General features: G+C 48.0%; 1 protein-coding gene across 7 annotated transcripts in view; it reads left to right on the top strand.

Moving 5' to 3' along the window:
• The window catches only part of BMAL1 (basic helix-loop-helix ARNT like 1), a 107,183-nt gene that overhangs the window by 13,819 nt on the left and 68,401 nt on the right, over window positions 1–24,963 (top strand). Inside the window, exons 1-3 of one of the 7 annotated variants that reach the window (XM_007116650.4) lie at window positions 13,580–13,732; window positions 17,480–17,552; window positions 24,717–24,869. The exons of 1 other annotated variant lie outside the window; for it this stretch is intronic. The gene's annotated coding sequence lies outside the window, so the exon portion shown is untranslated. Of the gene's footprint in view, window positions 1–13,571; window positions 13,733–17,479; window positions 17,553–24,716; window positions 24,870–24,963 lie in introns of those variants that run through there. 5 more of the 7 variants (XR_008619631.1, XM_007116654.4, XM_007116649.4 and 2 more) reach the window with 5 other exon arrangements.

A 24,963-nucleotide genomic window follows, 5' to 3' on the forward strand; every position in this document is an offset into this window, starting at 1 on the left:
ATGGGAACAATGGCGATGACCTTTCTGTCTCCCAGGCTTAGTGTGAGGATAATGGATGGGGAAGTGCTCTGCAAACTGCAGCTCTGTGGAAGTGGGCACAGCGTCTGTGTTTTTCAGTGTCGTTCACCTTTGTGTCCAGAGCACCCAGCCCAGTGCCTGCCATGGACACATTTGTTGAATGAAGTGTGAACTATTATGAGAGGTGAAAAAAAAAATGCCTTGTGCTAAGGAGCTCTTGATCCTGGATAGTCTTCTCTGCTAGGTGGAAAGGTTCTTCTCCTCTCCACTGGCCAAGGCCTTGGGCCTACATGTAAAGCCACGTACCCCACCAGGATGCAGGCAGACAGCAGGGCAGCTCCCAGCCAGGTAGCACATGACACATATGTCCTTGGCAAGGCTATTTGCTTACTCCACAGTTTAGGTCACAGAATACAACAAAACTTGGAGATAAGACTTTCGTTTGGATGTCATGGCCTGTGAATGTGAACTGATCATCTTTAAATGGTTTGGTTCACCTGCAGATTGGAAGATAAAACTTTCCCAAGACCATTAAGACTTGATTTTTTGCTTTGAAACAATAAGATACAGTTATAAATTTCTTCTGTTGATTTGAAAAATGTGTGGCTTGTTCAAAATATATTTCTTGAAAATATGATATAGGTAAGAGAATACAAAGATGAGTTTAATCCTTCTATCTTATGGGCCATTTTTGTCTCAGCTGTAGTGATTCATTTTTCTTTTGCTAAGGAAATGGGGGTTCAGTGGAATAATCACTTTTCCTTTTTTATTTTTTTTTAACTTCACGAAGGGTTTCTTTTATTCATTTTGTTACTTAATTTATTCACTAAGGGTGAACTTCTTTCTTGGAAACCAATGGAGTGCTTTTAAGTGAACTTTACTGGAAGAGGGCAGGAAGTGAAATTATATTCCTGGAGTACACTCAACTCTGTTAAAATTTCATTCATAGAAGGAGGGAAATGCACCAGTGTTATCAGTGGTTCTCATCTTGTGGAATTAGAGGTGATTTTCATTCTCATCTTCTTCTCTGCAGTTTCCTATTTTTCAACAATAAGCATGTATTACTTTTATAATCATAAAAGTCCAGTTAAAAAATTAGTCCCACAAATTAATACTCTCCAGCCAAATCAAGAATCTTTATTTTTGGCAACCTGGCCTGGGTTTTAAACCATCATGTTAACTCAGACCTATCCAAATTATTTTCTGACTGAGGCATTTAGGAACTTGTTATAAAGAGGATGTTTTCCTTTTGGAAATTAACATAGAAAGCTAAATGTTTATAATGTGTTAGCAAAGATGTCCTGAGTAATGCTCCTCCTGGAATTTGACTAGCCTTTATTACAGTCACTTAAGGAAATGAATTTTGCAGGTTTCCCATTCGCTGTGTGACTTTTTTTCCTTTATCCTATACTCCTGTGTCCCTCAGGTACCTCTGGCTCTATTTCCCTGGGGTTGAGTGACCCTGTCCTTTGTTCTCTCAGGACCCTTCCATTTCTAGTGTCCCCTCCCTCTGTTCATGACTTTGTAGTTTTGGTCGTGGCTTCTTCCCACCAACATTTTTATAGAATGAAGAGGGCACATTGTTGTCCTTTTCCCTGTAGCAGCTTCCCCTTACTCCTTGTCATGGCTCAGGTGAGTGACCTGAGCAGTGCTTCTGGGGTGCAGTGAGGAGGAGGGGTCGGGACTGCAGGGAAAGGGTGGGGGCCCTGAGCTGGCTGAGAGCTTTGGGGGAGGCACTGGGCCATCCATCCAGCACTTAGCCCACTCCTGGCAGGGCAGGCTCAGGCACAGCTCTTCGAGGTGACTGCTTGGTGTTTGAAGCCAGGCAGTCCCCGAGCTATGCATTCATTTGCTATGATCCTGCAATGTGGCAGCCACTGTTCTAGATGCTGGCTGGGGGCACAGCGATGAGCAAGGCCGACCTGGCCTCTCCTCCCATGGAGCTTTCATTCTGGTGGGAGAGAGAAGCAGTTCACAGAGAAATAAATGATAAAGATAATTACAGATTTTAAGAATGGCCCCAGAGGTGGTTACATGTGCCCATTTGTAGTGGAGCAGGAGGACCAGAGTTGGAATGCTTCCAAGGCCTGGCTCCTTCTATGTCCTCGGTACTTTCTGGCGCAGAGGGGTGAGATCAAGGAGACCTCTGAGCTGCCTTCTCCCATTCAGTCAGCCTGGGCCAGGCCAGGATCTACAAGTGGAGAAAGCAAACGCTGAAGGCATGAGCCAGGGGCCGGCTCTCTTGGTCCCTGCACCTGCCCGTCTCTGGACTGCCCAAGGTGCATGTCTGTCTTTCCTGAACAGTGATGAGCCAGTTTAGACCCCTCAATCTAGACATAGGGGTCTAGATTTATGCATGCCACAGCTTTGTCTAAAGATGAGTTTATATTCTCTCCCTAATTTCCAACTTTTAATGAGGACCAGCTTCTCATTGTCCCTCCAGTGGGACATTGGGCTGTTACCTTCAGGCAACTAGTTTTCATTAACTTCACCCTGCTTCCCCATCACCCAGCCACCCACAGTCCTTTCGCTTGTGCCTGAGTCTGACCTTTGCATGGATTTGGAAGAATTCACTGAGCTGTTACCCTTTCTGAAACTCTTGATGACCAGCTCTCACAGGATCTTTTTGCCTCACTATCTGCTTGGCTTTTGACTGCCCAGAAAAGCTTGGAGTTGGTCAAATAAAAGTAATTTTCCTGAACTTCCTTGTTGAGTCTTCTTTTATATTATACTTCTCTGTCGGACTAGGACTCAGCCATTCATCCTGCTCTTTGCATCTCTTCTTTCTGAACACCAGGACAAACAGGCCCCTCACCCCCATGGAGACTCAGCCCCCTTCCTCTACAGATATTATGACTGCTTTTCTGACCCTTCTCCTCCCACCTTCCTGCTCAAAGAGCAAAGCCTTTGAGGCTTGCCTTGTACCGGTTTGATGCAGTACAGGAAGACTTGACGTTTTCTGCCCCCTGAAGGGGTCTGGGGACTCACTTGGCTTCCAGAGCTCCCCCAACCCCTCTCCCACCCACAAACTGTGCCGTTTAACCAGAGAACAAGTCATTCATGCAGTGATCATTTAACACTCCTACCAGGGCCTGCTTGGGAGGCTCTCTGTTACTAAATTCGGTTTTCTTGGGTGGGTGGGTGGGGGAGAGCTTGTTACTATTTTCATTCTTTTGGTGTTGTTACCATTCCTGTAAAAATATATCTACATCCATGCAAGTGTATGTGTGTATGTTTATGTATCTCCTTCTGCTTATAACAAAGGCTTTGGAAGCAGTTGACCCTCAGAGGGCCTGGGTTTAAACCCTGGGAGTGGTAGTGATCCTTGGGAAATAAATCCTTTTGTTCCAAATAGTCGCTGGCTCACATTTGGTAAAGTTTTGTTTCAGCCTTAATTTCATAGTTTTCCCTAGTTTCTGAGATAACTTTGGTCCAATGTATTTAGCCTCCAGAAGAGAATACAGTCATTGGCTCCACCCCTTAAATTCACAGACTCGGTGAGGAAGGGCTTTCATTGGCTGCCTAGTGCCTATGACTCTGTCCAGCTCATGCAGTTCTTAGACATCATCCCCACAGAGAGTGCTGTCCAGAGCTTTGGGAACTCAGAGGGACAAGGCACCTGTTACAGTCTTTCCAGCCCAAGCATATCTGCAGACCTCCTTTTCCTTGGCCACAACGTGGTAAGGTGTGTCCAGTTTGCTATGGAGTAAGCAATTTTATTTTAAAAAGTTTAATCCGAAAGTTGCCCCAAGGTTGTCTGAATGCTGCCCTCTCTCCTCGTGTATTTTCTAATCTTTTTCTTTTTTTTTCTTTTATTTTTTTTTGCGGTACGCGGGCCTCTCACTGCTGTGGCCTCTCCCATTGCGGAGCACAGGCTCCGGACGCACAGGCTCAGTGGCCATGGCTCACGGGCCCAGCCGCTCCGCGGCATGTGGGATCTTCCCGGACCGGGGCACGAACCCGTGTCCCCTGCATCGGCAGGCGGACTCTCGACCACTGCGCCACCAGGGAAGCCCTCCTCGTGTATTTTGACTGGTTAATATGGTGTCCTGGCCACACCTGCTGAGGAGGGATGGAAGAGGTGGCCCTTCCCCCTGTTTGGAGACGGATGGCCTGGATGAGGCTGCAGGGATGAGGGAGTCATCCATTCACTCAACATCACTTGAGGGTCTACTGGTCACCTGGCATGAAGGGAAGCCACTGGAGTGTTGAGAGCAAGAAAATAATATCCGATCTATGTTTTTTAAGGACTCTTCTGGCTGCCTGTGGACTGAGGTGGGGATGACAAGCGTGGAGAGGGGATGGGTTAGGCGGTGGTGGTTCTGGTCCAGGGAGCAATGCTGGCTTGGACACTGCTAGTAGACTTCTGTGTGAGAGTGGCCAGGGCACAGACAGGCCTTCGCTGACTGCCCTTGCCATTTTCCCCAAGTGTGCAAGCCCTGCCAATCTCCTGTTCCATGACTGATGCTATTCATTCCACCTGGAATGTTCTCATCCCCTGCTTCCCAATCCTGGCCGATCTGCCACTGCCTAGCTGAGTACCTTGGGCAAGTTACCTAATCTCCCTTGAGCCTAATCTCTTCCTCTATGAAAGAGTGATCATTGAACCATCCTCATGGGATTGTGAGGATAATACGATACATAGTTGAGTGTGATGATTGCAGTAGCCTCCGAAGCAGTCTTCTGCTTCCAACCTTGCCTCCTTACTCTGTGCTCTCTGCCCAGTGATCCTGTGCGGGGGGTGGGGTGGGGCAGCTCAGGTCATGCCTCCAGTTCAGAACCTCTTGACAGTGGCTTCTTGTCTCACTCAGAGGAAAAGCCTTCTCCTGGCCCACAGGGCTTCCCAGTACTCCTCTGACCTCATCTCCCACCCCAGGGCCTGGTGAGGATTTGAGCAGACTGGGTTCTGCATAGCGCACTGTGGTGTGTGTGAGCGGCGCCCTCTTGAGCTGTGCAGTGCACAACTTGCGCGGCTGTCTGCACTGACCCTGCCTGCCCCTCTCTCGTTTCACTCCAGCCACCCTGGAATCCTTGCTGTTCTTCAAACACGCCAGGTGTGCTTCCTGTCCAAGCTCTTGCCACTGGCTGCCCCTCTGCCTCGAATGCTCTTCCCCCAGATATCCGATGGCTTGTTCATGCAGCTTCTCCAGGTCTTTTCTGTAATGTTACCCGGTTTAAAGTTGTACCACCCAGCCCACTGCCCCACCCCCACGTTCCCTGTCTCCCTTTCTTGCTTTATTTTTCCTCTTAGTGCTTATTGCCATCTAACATATCATACATTTTACTTATTTATCTGGCTTGTTGTCTTACCTTCTTTCAGTAGTTCTGAGGGCAGAAACTCGTGTTTATTTTGTTCACCACTCTATCCAGAGTGCCTAAAACAGTGCCTGACAGGTAGTAGGGGTCCGTACTGAATGAGTTGGCAGTAGAGCGAGCGAGGTGCTCGGTGCGGTGCTCAGCAGACAGTCAGCACCCAGTACATGCTGGCGGCTCCTCTGCTTCTTGTTGTGGTTGATGACCCCTCAGGGACCGTTCGGCTTTCTCTGAGCCCTTCCCCAGCCCCTTCTCTGTTGCATTGAATCCTGGCTGCCTCTCTTCCTTGCTGTTCTTCCCTCTGTGCCTTCTCTCTCTGGGTGACATTTGTCACGCTGCATTAGAGAGGCTTATCTCACCCTTTTCTGTTTGAGTTTGAATTCCTGCAACGACCGGCGCGTTTGGATTTGTGTCTTTGTGCCCTGTGCCCACTGGTTGGCACGTAGTAGGAGCCCAGGAAGTGCTCACTGCAGGCAGCTGTGGTAGGCGGGATGCTCTCGAATCCATCAGGACCCTCACTAGCTGTCCTGGCTCCAGAATCACTGCCCAATGTTTGCACCCCATCCCAAGGGGGATCAAGGGAGAGTTTGACAACCACTTAAATGATGGCATCTCTAATGGTGTATTTAGAGCAGATCTGGGGGAAAAGGGGGCCTCCTGTGCATAGTCCTTTGGATGGCAGTGTCTGGGTGACCTGCTTGTTCCATATTTGAGAGCCTGGCCCTTTGACTACCTAGGCCACAAAGGGTTGGGGTCATTCAGTGGAGACAGTGTGAGCAACACCAGTGTGTTTGGAGGAGGCCTGGGAAAATGAGAGAAAGCTTGAGCTGGCGCTTAGAGGCGCCAGCTCTAAGGGGTAGGGCAGGAGAGCATGGCTTCTGGAGGTGGCATAAGGGACGAGAGGGCAGCCCCTGGCCAACCTGGGGAGGGGGGAGGGTGCCTTAGGAGGCCTGATTAGGTAGGTGGTGTGGGCCCCTTGAGGGAGGACCTTACATGCCAGACTGGAAGTTTGGCCTCTTGTATTGGCAGGAGGTGTCTAGAGTGGGGGTTCTGGTAGAGGTGTGAGTAGGAATCAAGGGGGATGGGAGTTGTGGGGAGGAGCTCTGGAGTCTTTTTCTCCTGTCCAGCGATGGAGTTGTCTTGTGGAACCCACAGCTGGCACAGCAGTGCCGGAGGTCATGCCTTTAGGGACCAACATTGACGCCCACAAGGGCAGTGAGCTTCGTCGGAACCCACAAAGTACAGGAGGCTGAGGGGTTAGAGGCAGGGGTTTGGCAGGGACTGGGGTGCAAGAGGGGGCTTTTTCTCTTTAGGGGCAACTGTTGGTGTCCTGGGGTCCCTGGGATCTTCCTGCCCTGCTCTGGTTGGTTCACCTGCTCATAAGCCACTGCATCTCGTCAGCAGCTGGGTGCCGACACTGTGCAGGGCCATTCTGACTCGTCTGTCAGTCTTGTATCAGGTTGCTCTACGGAAGAGCTTTACACCCAGAGACTGGCAGACTCAGATTCAAGTGTCAGCTCAGCCCCTAACTCTCTGTGTGGCCTTGGCTAAGATTCTTGTTCTCACTGGGGCTCACTTTCTTTATCTGTCAGGCTATCAGCAAACAGGCTAAATCCCTGTGTTCTAGGCTAGAGCCCCTTAAATCCCTCCTGCCTTGGGGCGGGATTAGCCTCAGAGGCTTCGGAAGGGCTGAGCCCTCCGGTGGGAGCCTGGTGGCAACACTGGGGAAAGGCCAAGGCTTGACTTTAAGTATCTTAGGGGTTTGAAAATTGTTTTCTCACCCAGGGATTGGTTCATTCTGCCATGGAAGGGTTCTCTTCTCCATTCCCCTTGCGTGCTTTGGGATAGAATTCCTGAAATGACCTTGGCTTTGGGGCGCCTTTCCTATCTCCCGTTCTGTACTCCTAAGCAGGGTCCCTGCCCCATGCCCAGGCTTCTCATTTTCCTACCACCAGCCCCTCTGGCCCTGTTTACTGAGATTTTCTCCCAGCTTTCCCCTAATTTTCCTTGCTTCTTACTTCAAACCTGCAACCTAATCTGCCCAGCTGGGGCAACCTTAGTGGCACAAACACATATCCCTACGCATTGCATCCCCTTTCCTCTTAAGATGATATCCTCAGCCTTTTTCCACGTGGCTCCCTCGTTTTCAGCATGCTTCTTTAAGATGGCTGCATAACTATCAAGGGAATGCCCTCAATAAGACGTGAGCTTGTTATGGGGCATTTAGATTACTTCTAATTTTTGCTCTTTCAGCTAATGCTGCATTAAGCCATCTTTGTGTATTACAGAATCATTTCATTAGTTTGGCATTTATCTAGCTAATGGCAATGGCCCAAGATTAGATGGAGAATCAGAATTTTTTTTTTCCGAGAAGAATGAGGATATATTCACATTTTACTTTAAATGCTAGGAAGGTCTTTCTCATGTTTTCCATGAATGAAGAAGCAGGCTAACAGTAATGTGAAATTAGATGTAAGTGGTGAAAGGCTGTGTATTTACAAGTAATACATGGCTTGTTTGTTCTTAAGTGGGGAGGTGAGCCCAGTACATTCTCTTAAGGAGTAATCTACCTGCTCAAATTGAGGAATTATGTGTTCTTATATCTTTGGCACTTTATTTAAAACAATAACAAAATAAAATAAACAATGATCTCTTCTTAAGGATGTTTTAAAGAAGTAGCCTAAAACAAGAAAAGGTAAATAGGATTTTTGAGGGAAGAAAACACGTCCCCCTAAGACAGAGTGAGCCTGTCGGGAAGTACTCTTAGAAGTGGAAGCAGGTTACAAACTTGCCAAAAGGTTGGCTTTTTGTTGGCCATTAGGAAATGGCTAGAATGAAACTGAGAAACAAATATGACTGACTTGGTCCCCTGTATTCTTTTTTTTTTTTTTGGCTGCGTTGGGTCTTCGTTGCTGCGCGTGGGCTTTCTCTAGTTGCGGCGAGCTGGGGCTACTCTTCGTTGCAGTGCGCAGTCTTCTCATTGTGGTGGCTTCTCTTGTTGTGGAGCATGGGATCTAGGAATGCGGGCTTCAGTAGTTGCGGCTCGTGGGCTCTAGAGCACAGGCTCAGTAGTTGTGGCGCACAGGCTTAGTTGCTCCACGGCATGTGGGATCTTTGCGGACCAGGGCTCGAACCCGTGTCCCCTGCATTGGCAGGCGGATTCTTAACCACTGCGCCACCAGGGAAGTCCCCCCTGTATTCTTTTTAACCTGAAATCTGTGTTGGCTTTGGGGTGATGGGGGAGGCTTCCCCTGTCCTGCTGATCTGTTGTTGTTTTAGTCTCTGTAGATTGTTATGTAGACCCAGGCTCCAGGCTTTCCATTTCAGCTTAACCCAGCAAATGTTGACTGAGTCTTTACAGTGTATAAGGTTACAGGGGATAACAATTTGGGAAGAAAAAACCCAATGCACCACTGTTTCTGAGGAGTTCATGAACTGGGAGTGGGAAGGTAAGACATGTCTAAAATTAATGATTATTCAAGCGAGATTAAGAAGAGGGCCCTGGGAGAAGTCAGCCCCACCCTGTTAGAGAAGGGAGGTATTCCATCTCATTGGACAGCTGGGGTGAGGGAATATAGAAAGGTGTTAAAGAGTGGTTGCTTTTGTCAGCACCTTAAGGACTGGCTGAGATAGACATTCCCAGCAAAAGTGAAAGGCCTGAGTATAGGAAGTGGAGGTGGAAGGACATGGTGTATGTTTGGGGTTTGGCTGAAACAATGGGCTCATGTAATAGTGGTCAGAGCTAGCACATTATGGAGTGTATCAGGTGCGAGGCATGGTTCTAAGACCTTTATCTATATTAGCTCATTTAATCCCTGCAGTGACCCAAGTGAGGTCTTTTATAATTGTCTCCATTTTACAGATGAAGAAATAGACATAAAACAATTTATTATCTGTCCAAGACCATAGTGCTGTACATCTAAGATCAGACCCAGTTGGTCTGGCTCCAGAATATCTGCTTCTAACCACCAAGCTGTCCTGCCTCCAGTATAGGGGAAGAACAGGCACTAGAACCAGAAAGGTGGGTAGACATCATATCGTAGAGGCTTGGGGTACCAATGTTTAGAGGTGCAGAGGTGGAAGAGGGGCCAGAGACGGAGATGAGAGGGATCGCAGTGGTGGGTATGGGGGAGTTTGGTGAGAGCTGTGAGGGGCCACGGGAAGAAGGAGTTTCAAAAAGGCGGTTTGTCAACAAGGCCCAGCACTGCAGAGAGTTCCAGGAGGTGAGATCTGAGAGCAGGTCTGAGCCAGCGAAAGCTGAGAGGGCCTGGGAGAGGGGGTGGTCAGGCTGCAGACGCAAAGGGCTGCAGCCGGGGCTCTCCTGACTGTGCGGTGCTGCTCAGTCCAGGATGCTCTGTATTTTGAAGATGGTGAAGCAGGTGCAGACATTGGGTATGATTGTCTGTGTCCTCTTGTCAGTAGAAAGACGAGAGCATGACAGAGAAGGGCCAGGTGAGAGCTGGCACCGCTAATTTGGCAAACTCAGTGGCTTTTCTGCAGCCTAATGATTTCTGAAAGCTATTTGCTATGCTCAGGCACAAGTGTGACTGCCTCATCTGAATGCTGTAGCGATCACTGTTTTTCCTGGAAAATTGGGCCCATGTAGGCTCTGTGTGTCATTTATTTGAGTTCCATTTTTATAGCCTTATTACCTTGTCCTCATGATGCAAGAGGCCTCTCTTTTCTGGAGCTTTGCTGTGAAAATTGTCTCTTAAAAGGCACAAAGTGATCTCTCATCATTGGGGTGGTGCTCTCTCCAGAGCAGTGCTTTTCTGCAGACTTTTCATCACCCCTGACACCAGTTGTCATGTTTTTCTGATCGTTTGCAATTTACTGAGAACTTTTAGGCAGCTCTTGAATTTCACTACCTAGGTGTTTGCCACCATTTCTTCTAGAAGAGTTTGCGCATGTAAATAATCCATTCAGTTTCTTCCTCTCTGATAGGTGTCCCTACCAGTGACTTTGCGAGCACCTGACACCCAGTCTTGTCCTCTGGCCTTGAGTTGGCAATGCTGGTAATTAGCATGTATGGAGCCTGAGCTGTTTCCAGGCACTCTACTGAAAGATTTATGTTCATGATCTTAATTAGTCCCAGTCCCTATAAAGAAGGTACTGTTACCCACATTTTACAGTTGAAGGAAATGAGTCTTACAGAGGGAGAGTAACTTGCCCCAGGTCACACAGGTAGTAAATGGCAGAGTGGGCCTCCACCCAGGCCTTTCTGACCTTGGAGCCCATGTAGTCCGTTCATTCATTCACTTATTCATTCATTCAACAACACATTGTCTACAACATTCCAAGCACTGTTCTAGACCCAGGGGATACAACAAAAAAAAGCAAAACTTCCTGCCTTCAGCTTACATTCAAATTTGGGGAGGTAGAGAAAAAAATAATAAATAAAATATACGGTACGCTATATGGTAATAAGGACTGTGGAGAAAAAGAAAGCAAGGCAGTCAGCTAAGAAGCGTTGGGAGCATTTTAAATAGAGCAATCAAAGAATGCCTCATTGGGAAGGAGACCAAATTCTTAGGTTGAATAGCAAACAGCCCCCCAAATCTCAGCATATCAACCCAAGAAAACTTTTATTTCTCATATAGAAAAGTTCCAATGTGGCTGCTCCTGGTTAAGCAGGCATCCTTCCTGGTGGTTATTGAGGGACCCACAGTTCTTCTATCTTGTGGCTCTGCCCTCTTCAAGGCCCTCAGATTCCTTTCCATTCAGCTGGGGGGGGTGAGGAAAAAGAGAGAGCACTTTGTGGGGAGGTTTTTATGGGCCAGTCTGGGAGAAGCATGCATCCCTCCCACCCAGAACCCAGTCACACTCAGCGTACTCCTAACTGCAAGGAGGGCTGGGAAATGTAGTCCAGCCGTGTGCTCACAGGGCCAAAAAAAGGGTCTTGGTGAACTCATAGTATAATGGTGAATGAGGTGAAGAAGTGAGCCGTGGGTTTAACTGGGATAGAACATTAGGCATGGGAACAGCAATAAAGGTGGCTGAGGTGACTGGAGTGGAGTGAGGAGAAGATGAGGACATGGTGGAAAGTGAAGGCAGGGAAGTGAAGGGGGCCAGGCCATTAAGGTCATTGTCAGGACTTGGTTGCATTGTGAGTGACTGATCTGAGTTGCATCATGAAAGGCTCACCCTGACTACTGTGTTGAGGGAGGACTCAGGGAGAGAAGTGGAGTCTGTTGCCGTTGGTTATCCAGTGAGTGGTGAGAGCAGCCAGGTCCCGAGTGGTGGTGATGGTGGAGATGCGGAGAAGTGGTTGGATTTGAGATCTATCCTGAAAGTGGAGCAACAGGTTTTGCTGCGGGATTGGTGGTGGGGTGTGACAGAAAGAAAGGAATCGGGATAGTTCTGAGATTTTTGGCTTTTGCTTAATGACTACTAGACTCGCTTTCTACCCGCAGAAGTAAAAAGAGGGGGAAAGTTTTTGAAAAAAGATATCTGGATGCCCTCTGGGCCCTGATGTATCTCGCATAGCCTCTTCTCCTCCACAGTACTTTCTTTAGCACAGATGGGCAATTCTTTTCCACAACTGAGCTTTCAGACAGAGGGAGGACATCTGTAGCTCCTCCCAACACAGAGCCTGGATGGAACAACTTTGGCAATGGTCTCACATCATTGCCTGGGATCTTTGGACTGAGTCTTGGGGCCCCTTGGGCTGATGTGGAAGGGGCCCACTGTCCCCCTGGGTAACCAAGAGACACCTGCAGAGGCCACTTCCAATCCATGCTGTGTGTAATGTAAGAATATAAGTGTGTTTGGGAGTGGAAGCGGAAGCAGTTTTCCTGGTTCTTACTTGGCAGTCATGACCCGCCAAGGCAGAAATGAGAGATGGAATTTTTTAGTAGATGGTGCTCCCATTAGGAGCATAAGGGGAAGAAAGTCCATCTTAAACGGAGCAGGGTATGAGCTGTGGCAGCAAATATTGCATGCCTACTAGGTGCTGGGCACTGGCTGGGTATTTTGGTTTCATTGGAGAGGGAAACAAATATACTGTTCCTGCCCTCCTGGCAGAGTCGACCCATGTGGCTAGATCATACAGTGATTTGCTGGAAGAAATTATATTTACACCTGAGTGTTTCTTTCATTTTCTTTGTCTTTGTTTTATTTTTTAGTGATTGTGAATGGTACTGTATTTTTAATTTCAGTGTCCACATGTTCATTGCTAGTATACAGAAAAACAATTGATTTTTTATTTTGTATCCTACATCCTAGATAAACTCACTAATTAGTTGTAGGCTTTTTTTTTGTGTGTGTGTATTCCACAGTATTTTCTATCTAGACAGTCACATAATCTGCAAATATAGATGATTTCTTCCTTTCCAGTCTGTTTGTTTTATTTCCTTTTGTTGCCTCTTGTGCTGGCTCTTTGCTGAGTAAGAGTGGTAAGAGTGGGCAGCATTGCCTATTCCTAATCTTGGGGGGCAGCATTCAGTCTTTCACCATTAAGTGTATGGTTAGCTGTAGATGTTTTTTGCACATGTCATTTGCACTTTGTTGTATGGGTGTGGGTGGGACCATGGGGTTTTCTGTGGTGTTTGGCTGATATAGGGCAGTTATTATCTAAGAGTTGTCTGTCTTGCTCGAGGCAGCAAGCTTTTGTTGGAGCCTTTTTTTTTTTTTTTTTTTTTTTTTAAAGAAAAAGGACCAAAGAGCAGCATTTCTTCCGTGATTTGAATACATTCTCCTGGGGCAGGGGACTGGATCAGATGACCCCAGGCTTGGCCCCATGCTCTGGTGCTGGGGGAGCCGTAGGGGAGTGAGGACAGAGCCGCTCCGCGGCATGTGGGATCTTCCCGGGCCGGGGCACGAACCCGCGTCCCCCGCATCGGCAGTCGGACTCTCAACCACTGCGCCACCAGGGAAGCCCCTGTTGGAGCCTTTTTTGTCTGTGCTTGTTGGCATCTCCAGGTTCTTCCGTTCCAAGTGAGGCAAAAAGAAAATGCAGGCCACTCACCACGGTGTCCTTCCTCCGGGCCTGAGGCCCCTCACTGGTCTGCCTTCTTCACTCTGCCTTTCAGAGTCCTCTCTTGTTTGTTTTACATATCACGTGCAGGGGTTTTTGTTATGCACGGCAGGTGGAATAGGGAAAGGTGTGTCTACTGCATCCTCCTGGAAGTGGAAGTGGTTGGGAGAAATTAGAGGATTGGATTGAAGCCAGCGTGTGAAGGGCCTTCACACCAGGGGTTTGGCTCTGTAGGTGGCAGGAGGGATGTTGGAGGTTCAACTCTGCAGCAGTGTGGAGGGATGGGGAGGGGGAGTGCAGAGAGACCCGGAGGCTGGTGCCTGGGCCCAGGGAGGTGAGGATGCGTTTCTGGACTGCGACAGCAGACGTGGGGCAGAAAGGAAGAAGGGAGAGTCCATGCGGGCCACAAGGAAGTCCGAGGACCAGGTGAGTCTGAGGTTTCTAGCTTGGGCAACTAGCTAGGAGATTGGGGAGCTAGGGGAGTGGTGTAAGTGTAACAGAGTAGGTATATTCTAGGCCTTTTAGAGCATGACTGGAAGATTGGACTAACTGTGCTTCCATTCAGGGCTAGCTCTGCAGAGTAAGCCTGGCTGCTGTGTAAAACCCAAGGAGCACACATTCTAGGCAGAGGAAACATGGTGGGGAAAGGTACAGATACAGGAACCATCATGGTGGGCCTGTTGGGACTCCAGCTAGCTGAGGCATAAGTGGGTAGTTATTGGTTCCATAACTGGGAAGGGTGCTGTAGGAGTTCACAAAAGCAAGAGTAATGATGCTGCTGGTGGTCCATCTGGCGCCTTCCATTCTTTGTCAACTGTGTTGACGTCAGTCTTTCCTAGTGCAGACAGGCCACCCTCCCTGGGGGGCACCGCTGCTGACAGCTCCCATTTAGCAATTCCAGTCAAGGGAGAAATCCTTTCTCTGCATCCATATATTAATCCTAGAGAAAGGCTGTGGTTGGCCCAGCTTGGGTGATGTGCTTGTCCTTTTTGACCTATCACTGTTGCAGGGAGTAGACTAATCTGAGCTGGATGGTTTACCCACCCCCATTAGATCAAGCCAGGTCTTTTTTTTTTTTTTTTTTTTTTTTGGCCACACTGCACAGCTTGCAGGATCTCAGTTTCCCGACCAGGGATTGAACCTGGGCCATGGCAGTGAAAGTTCGGAATCCTAACCACTAGGCCACTAGGGGACTCGCAAGCAAGGACTTTTAAGGAAGAAGGCAGAAGAAAATCATCTACGGAAGATAGAAAAGAATATTTACTATGGTTCACTGTATAATATCTTTTGAAGAATTTATAGTATGGCAATGTAGGAACTCTTTGGAGAGTTTTAAAGCAGGGGACTTGATCAAATTTAGGTTTTCTTAAAATTATCACTGTGTAAAGTTGTAGTTGGAAATAAGTAAATGAGTAGAGCTGGGGAGACTGGTAGAGAGGCTGCTGCTGTAGTTCTGGGGAGAACAGATGAGACCTGAGCTAATTCAAGTCCTTGGATTCTTATTTCATTTGGACTTCACCCTCCAGCCACAGCATCAGGGGGGTTGAGGAGGGGGACAGAGTCTGGAGACAATTAGGCAAATAGGGCGTGGTGAACAGCTGGAGGGTGCAGGAGGGGGCTTCAGGAGGACTCACCACCAGCACCAACTGTTCCCTGAGAGGCTAGCTTTCTCTTTGGAAACTAGTCATTAAGTGGTGGTAGATTCGACATATCTTTCTTATTGCTTCTTAAGAAATGTGGGTGTTACTGGCTTCTTGTGGTGTCCTAACTGGAAAAGGAAGCTGATTGATTCTACTTCTCTCCCTTTAAAAAGTTTCCTTTTTTAAGGAATCAGATAATAGGAGGTGTGTCAGGACTGCCAGTCGAGAAATAGATGGTTGCGAGGAAGATGCAGGCCTGAAGGCCCTGCCTCCCCCATCGCTGTCCCGGGGCCTGCAGGTCTGCTCTGGAAACATTTATCCTTTTGGCATTGTCCTTTCTGGGAAGGCTTGCAAGAATTTTAAGCAAAGAAATGACATAATCTGACTTATGCTGTAACAGATTCCCTCCTGTATTGAGAATAGGCTATGGGTAGAGGTGGGAGTGACACCAAAAATAGAAGCAGGGAAAGCAGGGACACCAATTAGGAGGCTATCGCAATAATCTAGGATGGTAATGGTGGAGGAGGTGAGAAATGGTCACATTCTGAATATATTTTGAAGGTAAAAACCAGAGGATTGGATAGAGAGTAAGAGAGAAAGAGACGAGACAAGATGAGAATGACTCCAAATCTTTGGCCTGGGCAACTGGAAGCCCATGGCCTTAAACTGAAATGGATGAGATTCTGGAGGAGCAGGTCTGGGGGAAGATCAGGGGTCTGTGTGAGACGTGTCAAGTTTGAGACATGGAACACATCTCACACAGACCTCCTGTCCACTTGACACCTTACCTGAAACAGGCAGTAGGATATATTAGCCAGGAGTCCAGAGGTGAGGTCTCCACTTGGAGAGAAATCTGGGCATCCTCAGCCTATAGGTGATATGAGACTAGGTGAGATCACCCAGGGGGTGATTGAAGGAATACAGAGAAGAGAGGAGAACTAGGACCGAGCCCTGGGGCACTCTTACATTAAGAGGTGGGGAGATGAGAAAGAACCAGCAAAGGGAAAGAACAGCCAGTGAGGTAGATGGAAAACCCAGAGTGCTAGCCTGGAAGCCAAGTGAAGAGAGTAGTCAAACAAGAGGGCATGATTCACTGGTAGCAAAAGCTGTAACAGGACTCAGACTTGCCCATTGGATCTAACAACATGGAGGAGAAGCAAAATGCATGCTTTTGGACCCAAGCTTAGCCTTTCAAATAAGTCATAGTTCCCGCCTTGAAGGAGAATACAAGTGTGCAAAAAAGGGTCATTTAAGATTGATTGAAACAAGTCTGAGAAAGATGTGAAGATAGTATCATGGGAGCCCAGCAGAAACAGACAGTACTTCTGGCTTTTGTGGGGAGGGTTGAGGTCAGATTAATTCATGTCTTTGTTCGTTCAATGATTCATTCATTCATTCCACAAAAACTTTTTGAGTGCCATGGACTGAGAGGAAGGGAGAAGGTAGAGTTGTTGTTTAAGGGGTATAAAGTTTCAGTTTTGCAGATGAAAAAAAAGTTCTGGAGATGAATGGTAGTAGTTGCACAACAATGTGAATATATGTAATACCACTGAACTGCACACTTAAAAATGGCTAAGCTTGTAAATTTTGTTATGTGTGTTTTACCACCACATACGCACACACACTCAAAATCAGAAAGGAAAAAAAAATCTTATTGAGCCCCACCATGACCTTGGTCTGGAATATGATGTTGAAATGGAAGTCATTTCAGTAGAAGGAGGTAATGTGGAGAGAAGGGGAGGAAGACGTCCAGCTGGAAGGAATGCTGAGAGAAGGGTCTGGCCACCAGTCCTATCTGTCTATATTGAAGCATCCACTGGGGGAGATCACAGGAGCTGAGGCTGCAGACTCAGGCTGAGCCAGTTGGTGCAGGCCTGGCAGCCTGGCTGTGGAGTTGGGCTTGCCTTCTTAGGTTCTGGGAGCCTCTAAGGTTTCTGCCCAGGGGAGTGTCATTCCAGAGATGTGCATTTAGAAGCTTAATCTCATTAATCCTTCCTGTTAAACCCGTTGCCTATTAAAAGCAGTGGGATTGAAGCATGCATTTCTCTGATGAAAATTGCAGCCTAGCAGAATTTTAGAGGCCTGGGCATGTGTTCATGAATTGAGTAGGTTATTTTTCCACCCATTTTACAAATATTTATTGAGGACTGTCTAAATGCCTGTAGTAGTCTAGGCACTGGAGGGAAGGGAAGGGGTGAATTTCTCAGATCACTTCTCTTGATAAGCCTACAGTCTAGGGACCCTCATTCCCAAATAAGAAATTATGCTACATTGTACTGCATGTTACCATAAATGTCTCACCAGGGTTCCATGGTAGCCAAGAGGAGGGTGCCTGGCCTGTCTGGGACACTGGGATGGCTTCCAGGGAAAGGCTGTCCAGTGGATTTGAAGGATGAGCAGTATTTTCTAGGCAGAGAAGCAGAGGTGGACATCCTGGGAGGACAGTAAATCAAAACTTATTGAGGTTGTAAATTTAAAGAAAACATGTAAATATTCTCTTTTAAAGTTAAACTCTTATTTCATTGGCTTTTAGGTGGTGCTGGCTAGAGTGCATGCTTTTGGACCCAAGCTTAACTTTTCAAATGTGGAATGCTAGGCCTTCATTGGTAAGTTTGTTTGATGCCTTCTTACCGAATTATGCTGTCAAGGATTGGTATTTGGAATGAAGGGCAAGGTAGTTATCATTGGTACTGCTCTGTGAAGGGTACCAAGCCTGGACCCTAGAGAAGCCTACAGTATAGGTGGAAAAGATCCACAGGAGAAGCGGATCCCACTGTAGGTTTCTGCGGTAGATGCAGAGAGAGAGGCCAGAGGAGAAACACCCAGCAGTGCAGGGGATGGACGCAGCTGGCCTCACAGAGAGGTGCAGCTTTGGCTGCGTTTTGAAGGATGGACAAGTCCGGGGGGGAGTGAAGTAAGCTTTTCAGGCTTGAGAAGGTGGGTGTAAGATGTAAAGAAAGTGGGCTCAGCAGAAGACCCACAGGAACAAAAACTTCATCCAAAGGAGTGGTGAGTAAGAACTTCTGCAGGATCTGCTGGTGGTTGATTATTCTATTCTAGACCAGGGTCAGCAAACTTTTTCTGTAAAGGATCAGATGGTAAATATTTTTGGCTTCCTAGGCCATATGGTTTCTGTCATAGCTACTCAACTCTGCCATTATAGTGGGAAAGCAGCCATAGTTAATATGTATATGACGGTGTGGCTATGTTCCAAAAAAGCTTTATTTACAGAAACAGGTCGTGGGCCGGATTTGGCCTGTGGGCTATAGTTTGCCCACTCCTTCTCTAGACCCTGAATGCTGTGCTGGGCTAAGGCACTTGGACTTTGTCCTGAAGGCAGTGGGAAGCCATTGAAGTCATTTGAAGTGAAATGGCCGAAGTAACATGTTGGGAGCATTCATCTGATAGCTGGACAGGAAGCATGGGTCCTGTTCCAAGGCAGCAGCAGCAATCCAGGTGTGAGGCCATGTGGTTAACAGTGCTTAAAATGGAAAAAAGGTCCAATAGGAGAGATATTGCAAAGGAAGAATGGTAGGATTTATGGTCTTCTTAGACTTTAAAGACAGGAGCCAAAGAAGATGAAAGTTTAAACTTGATAGTTCACAATGGTAACATTGACAGAAATGTGGCTGTTGGGGTTGGAGAAGGGTAGTTGATGCATCCAGTTTTTGATACACTGAATTTAAGATGGTACTGATTCATCCACAGGATATGTCTAGTAGGCAATTAGAAATGCAGTGCTGGGGACTTCCCAGGCAGTCCAGTGGTTAAGACTTCACCCTCCAATGCCACGGGTGCGGGTTCAATCCCTGCTTGAGGAGCTAAGATCCCACGTGCCTTGTGGCCAAAAAACCAAAACATAAAACAGAAGCAATATTGTAACAAATTCAATAAAGACTTTTAAAATTGTCCACATTGGGACTTCCCTGGTGGCACCGTAGTTAAGAATCCGCCTGCCAATGCTGGGGGCACGGGTTCGATCCCTGGTCCGGGAAGATCCCACATGCCGCGGAGCAACTAAGCCCGTGCGCCACAACTACCGAGCCTGCGCTCTAGAGCCCGCGAGCCACAGCTACTGAGCCTGTGTGCCACAACTACTGAAGCTCACACGCCTAGAGCCTGTGCTCCACAACAAGAGAAGCCACTGTGATGAGTAGCCCCCACTCACCACAACTAGAGAAAGCCCGTGTGCAGCAACGAAGACCCAGCGCGGCCAAAAATAAATAAATTTATTTATTTATTTATTTATTTATTTTTTAAAAACATGGTCCACATCAAAAAAAATCTTTAAAAAAGAAAAGAAATGCAGGGCTGAAGCCTGGGCTGGGAAGGGTAGGTCTAGAGGTGTAGAACAGAAGCCATAGGATTAATAAGTTCTCCCCATTATGAGCAGAGGGCTGAAGGAGAGAGTCCCAGGAAGGGAAGAGGATGGGGCAGCAGAGACCACAGAGAAGGGGCCTGAGGGAAGGCTGCCGAATTGGTAACAAGGTGGCTACAGCTGGCCTTGAGAATGAGATGTGGGGAGGGGGGAAGGGGGGAGGAAGCCAGGTTGCACAGGGTCCATCATAAATGACGGATAAAGAATCAGATCCATTAGTAAGAGTGACCACTTATGGAGAGTTTGGATGGTAAAAGAACGGAGACATAAAGATTTCAGCATCTGCATGCCAAAATAACCTTTTCTTTAGCTTTGAGGCAAGCAAAGCATGCCATGACCAGTTCTCTTGTCCTTCTCTGGAGCCAAGTGTGTTTGGGAGTTTGTGTGTACCTTGGGCTTGTGATTGTGTACTTATGCTTTCTTTGAGGTGTGGTGTTCTGAGCTCTGTCATAACTTGCACCAACGGAATCCAGCCCATGTTTGGACCCTTGCCATGAGACAAGATGTGATCTGTTGGGGAAATAGTTGCTTTTGCCTGAATTGCAGGAGAAAATAGGGTAGAGCAAGAAACGGAAATTAAACTACTTACTGCAGAGTCTGCCCAAGTATGGGAATTTGCGATAATTCCTCAAGTCACTCAACTAGATAGCAGTTTATGTTCCGAGCGTTTCGAGTGTATGTTCTTTGGTTTGAATTCTGAGTAGTCTTTGGCTCGGTTTTTGCAAATATAGCAGTTAGAGATGGAGTCATAAAAGCAACAGGTGGAACTGGTTTGGAGCCTCCGTTTAGTGAAGTCTCACTATATCCCAGGCATAGTGCTGAGTTCTCTGTAGGTATCATTTTATTTCATCTTTGCAACCACCTGTGAAAGAGGAATTAGTGTTCCCACTTCAGCAATAAGGAAATTAAATCACAAGAGGTTGCCTGAGGTTACAAGGGATTTGAACCCAGACCTATCTGACCCCCTAGTTTATGCCACTTTCTGTTTTCTCCCACCTGAGTCTGGAATTTCTCCTCTAACTTACATAGAAGGACTGGAGACAGAATGAGTTCTTAAGGTTAAATAGTCAGAGCCTATGGTGGGTATTTCTGCTTCTTAGGAGTCTATTAAAAGTGTGGAAGAAGTATGGGATCCCTGGGGGAGACTAAGGCCAAACTTCAAACACTAACTGTTTCCCCTGCTGAAATTTTCATTTAGTTGGAGAAGGTGGCAGCCTTGGGCTTGGAAAGGAAATCTCACTAGAAGGCATGACAGTCAGATTCCAGTCCTAGCTCTAAGGCAGTTATAATCTACTTTTTGTTTAAATACTTGCACCTCTCTCTGCTCACCTCCAACTTCAAGGTCCGAGGGCAGGGTCCTGCGTTGACTAGTTTCCCACCATACCCCCAGCATCCAGCCTGGTTTCAGGCGTGTAGCATGTGCTGATTGAATATTTGTTGTTTCTAGTGAGCCAGGCAACTTGGGACAAGGAGCTTCACCTCTATGTGCCAGGCACTGCCGTCGACACTGCAGTTTTGGAGGTGACACAGGACAGGTTCTGTCCTCATGAGGCAGATGAGCTAGCAGGGGAGACAGACAGAATAGACAGGTGAGATGTGCAGTCTGAGATCAGGCAGGCAGGATAATCCTCTGAAAAAAGTCATAATAATGCACTTTGGGGTGACTGCAGATATGTCGTCTAAGCTGTCCACTCTGTTTTAATTCTTTTGTTTGGCTGTGGTTGCTAACACCCAGCTAACTGCTCCTCCCTGGGGAGCGAGAGCTCGCTCCTGGGGCCAGAGCAGCCTCCTGCCTCTGGCAGGGCTGAGCGCTCCCCTCCCGGCCCCTCTCCTCTGCTCACCCTCCCGTCTGGCCTGCCATCCCCTGGTTCTCCTCCAACTCCGTAGACCTCGACTCCGCACCTTGCTGTGTCGGTTCTCTTTCCCCTGTCTTTAGCTTAATAAGGTTTTGCTTGATCCCTTTCTGGTCAGTCCCAGTATTCTTCCCCTGTGAGCTCATCCACTGTTCACCTCTCTCCTGAAGTCACCCAGATCTGCAGATCCAGCCCAGAACCTCTGCCCAGCCCTCCTTCCTAGCTCCTATCCTGTGGGCACCTCCAACTCAGCCCTCGCCTGGTACCCAGTGTGTCTGTCTCCCTGTGGTGCCTGCCTGGGGTGGGACTACACCCCCTCAGTCATGTCGACTGCAGGAGTCACCCATGGCTTTGTCCTTTCCCTCAACTGTCGTCTTCCATTGGTTACCTTTTCTGGAAGAGCCCATCTTCTAATTTGTCACTCGCTGTCCACCCCTTCGTTTAGGACTCCTCATTTGGATTGTTTCAACGGCCTCTTCATTGGTCTCCCTGGGCACACTTTTGTCCTCCTTCAGTCCACCTCCACTTCCTAGCAGCATGATGTTTCTAACTCACACATCTATCATGGCTTTCTCCTGCTTAAAATTCTCCAGGGGCTCCTCACTGCTTATAGAATAGAACTTAAACCCCCTCAGTGGGCCTGCAGTCTTTTCATAACTGGCCTTTGGGCCACCTTCCCTATTTCACTTTTTCCCTAACCCGTATTTCTCAGCTCAGCCCGGCCTCTCAACAGCCATCACCTCTTGGTGCCTTTGCCAGAACTGGGCCCTTTCCTGGGAATGACCCACCCCTGCTCCCCATTTCGCTAACTCAGGTCAGGTTTCTGCTTTTCTGGACACCTTCCTTCCCCACCCTGCACCTCTCTGTGACCTGGAGATGACCTTCCTCCTGGCTTCCAGTACACTCTGCATTACTCTTTCTCCCAAAACATTTATTGGCATAACTGTTGATTTACTATCTGTTATGCTCAGTAAACTGAGCTCCTTAAGGGTGGGGAACACACACACGCGCGCGCGCACACACACACACACACACACACACAATCTCTGGGTTCTCTTTCTCTGTGCCAGCACTATGTACCTGGTTCAGGAAGTGTTTGTTGAAAGAGTGAGGATAGCAAAGTCTGTTTGTGCAGCCAAACAACAGATTTATAGCGTGATCAAATGTATTTGAAACTGGAGGTTCATTGGCTATTGAGTTGGGTGGGGCCTCCTTGCTTCTCAGTTTTGATGGCAGGATAGGTTGTTGTGGGCCTGGGTTTGTGGTTGCCTATTGCATCTCTCAGCCTACTGAGGCCTCGGGAATATAACCTCTATATTCTTTGCCCCTGACTTTTTTATTTTTAACTCGCGTTGTTGATGGGATAGTAAAGCAATGCAAAATGATAAACAGTCCATCAAGGAATGCTGAGGAGTGAGGTCCACCAGCTTCCTGGATGAATCCCAAATTTCCTAAATTAGCCAAAATAATGATTCTTGCTAACCACTGACAGCTTTTCCCTTTCACAGTCCAGCTGAGAGTGCTTTTCTGGCTGGGGGATGAGGATAGCTAGTGGTCCTTTGGCTCAGTAAACTGAGCTCCTTAAGGGTGGGGAACACACACGCGCGCGCGCACACACACACACACACACACACACACACACAATCTCTGGGTTCTCTGTGCCAGCACTATGTACCTGGTTCAGGAAGTGTTTGTTGAAAGAGTGAGGATAGCAAAGTCTGTTTGTGCAGCCAAACAACAGATTTATAGCGTGATCAAATGTATTTGAAACTGGAGGTTCATTGGCTATTGAGTTGGGTGGGGCCTCCTTGCTTCTCAGTTTTGATGGCAGGATAGGTTGTTGTGGGCCTGGGTTTGTGGTTGCCTATTGCATCTCTCAGCCTACTGAGGCCTCGGGAATATAACCTCTATATTCTTTGCCCCTGACTTTTTTATTTTTAACTCGCGTTGTTGATGGGATAGTAAAGCAATGCAAAATGATAAACAGTCCATCAAGGAATGCTGAGGAGTGAGGTCCACCAGCTTCCTGGATGAATCCCAAATTTCCTAAATTAGCCAAAATAATGATTCTTGCTAACCACTGACAGCTTTTCCCTTTCACAGTCCAGCTGAGAGTGCTTTTCTGGCTGGGGGATGAGGATAGCTAGTGGTCCTTTGTGGAGGTGCCCAACGGCATCTTTATCTTCATTTGGAACCTTGTAAAGTCCTCAGTGAATACTGAGGAGTAGCAAATAGGAAGAGGCTCTGAGCCCAGGGATGCCAGGTCTGTGTCTGTATTCACCACGGGAGCTGCTGCGATACGCCTAGATGCTAGCCGGTACCTTCTCATGTTTTCATGTGGGGCTTTCAGCTTGATGCTGTTGCCTCTCCTTCACTTCCTGGTTCTGCCACAGAACTGGGAAATTGTGCGGAGAATGCAGGTTTTCTTTGGGGGTTCACAGTAATCTGGGAAGGCTTCCTTGAAGAAGAAGCCATTTTCAACACAGACGTGTCCTACTGACCAGGGTGCTCCAGCGGGCACTTGGGGTTGCTTTCCTTGCCTGGAAATACTGATGATGATGCTGCTTCTTTCCCTTTCGGGGACTTTCCAGAAGCTCTTCCCTCAGCATGGAATGCATTTTCCTTCTGGTTTGCCTGGTTCATGCCCATTCAGCCTTCAGATATCAGCTGATTTGCTTCTTCTTGGGAAGCCTTCCCTGACCTCCTTGATAAGAAACCTGGTCTTATCATTGCCATTATTGTTATCACTTTATACTGCTTATTGATTCCTCACAATGGGGCAGACATTGTCAAAGTGCTTGGTGGGTAACCACTTAGTCTTAGGGCCTCAGCAGGTGTTGGCTGAGGTCAGGGTTATCATTATTACCCCAAAGATACCTTTCAAGGAAACTGAGGCCCAGATCAGCTGTGGGCATGCGAGCGGGGTTTGTCCCCAGGCGCCTGACTGGGTCTGTGCTCCTGCCCATTCTTCTCTACTCTGCAGGCCCCTCTGCCAGGCCTTCAGCAGCCCATCCTCCCACTCATTTCGGCGCTCACCCCAGAGGCCGTCTTACATCTGTTTGTGTGGTTATAGATGAATGAACGCTCATTCTCCCTCTGGGCAGCCTGGAAAGCCCCAGGATGGCAGGAGCCTGACCTCTAGGCAGGCACTCAGGGCAGAGGTGACCGCCAGCCTGCCTGCCTGCCTAGACGGCCGCTCACCCGCCGGATCTCCTTGCCCCTTGCATCACAAGAGTCTGGGCTGTGCACATGAACTCCCTGGGGGGTCCCCACAATTTAGCCTGCACCCTCCCCTCCTGTTTCCACATCAGAGCCAGTGGTGCTAAGGAAGCATCTGTCCCGAGCTGTGCCTGTCCCTTTGTCTTTCCTCCACCTTGTGAACCCATCCTCATCCTTGTATAAGGAAGTCGACCCCTTTCTTCCCCCAGGACAGAGCCCTCACCCGTCCTCTGCTCCTCTGGACCTGCACACGCTCGGGATGGCTCTGACCACAGTGGGCCATCCTGACCTGCGTTCCTGTCCTCCTTGTCCTTCTGCAGCTGCTCGGGACCATCCCTGGTGTGGCCTCTGTGGCCGGGCAGTGTCTTGTATAGTCAGGGCTGAGGGGGCCGCAGAGGGGGTAAGAGGACCGAAGTTACTACCCTAAGAGCAGCTGCACCATGATTCCAAGTGTGTGGGGTGTACCTGTGCTGGTGAGTATGTTTTGGGGGTGGGGTGTGTTTCTTGCTTGATGTTTTTACTTGCATAATTTATCCTCGTGCACATTAGAGACCATGCCTCCTTCTC

This window comes from Physeter macrocephalus, chromosome 16 (genome assembly GCF_002837175.3).
Source record: "Physeter macrocephalus isolate SW-GA chromosome 16, ASM283717v5, whole genome shotgun sequence".
NCBI lineage: Eukaryota > Metazoa > Chordata > Mammalia > Artiodactyla > Physeteridae > Physeter > Physeter macrocephalus.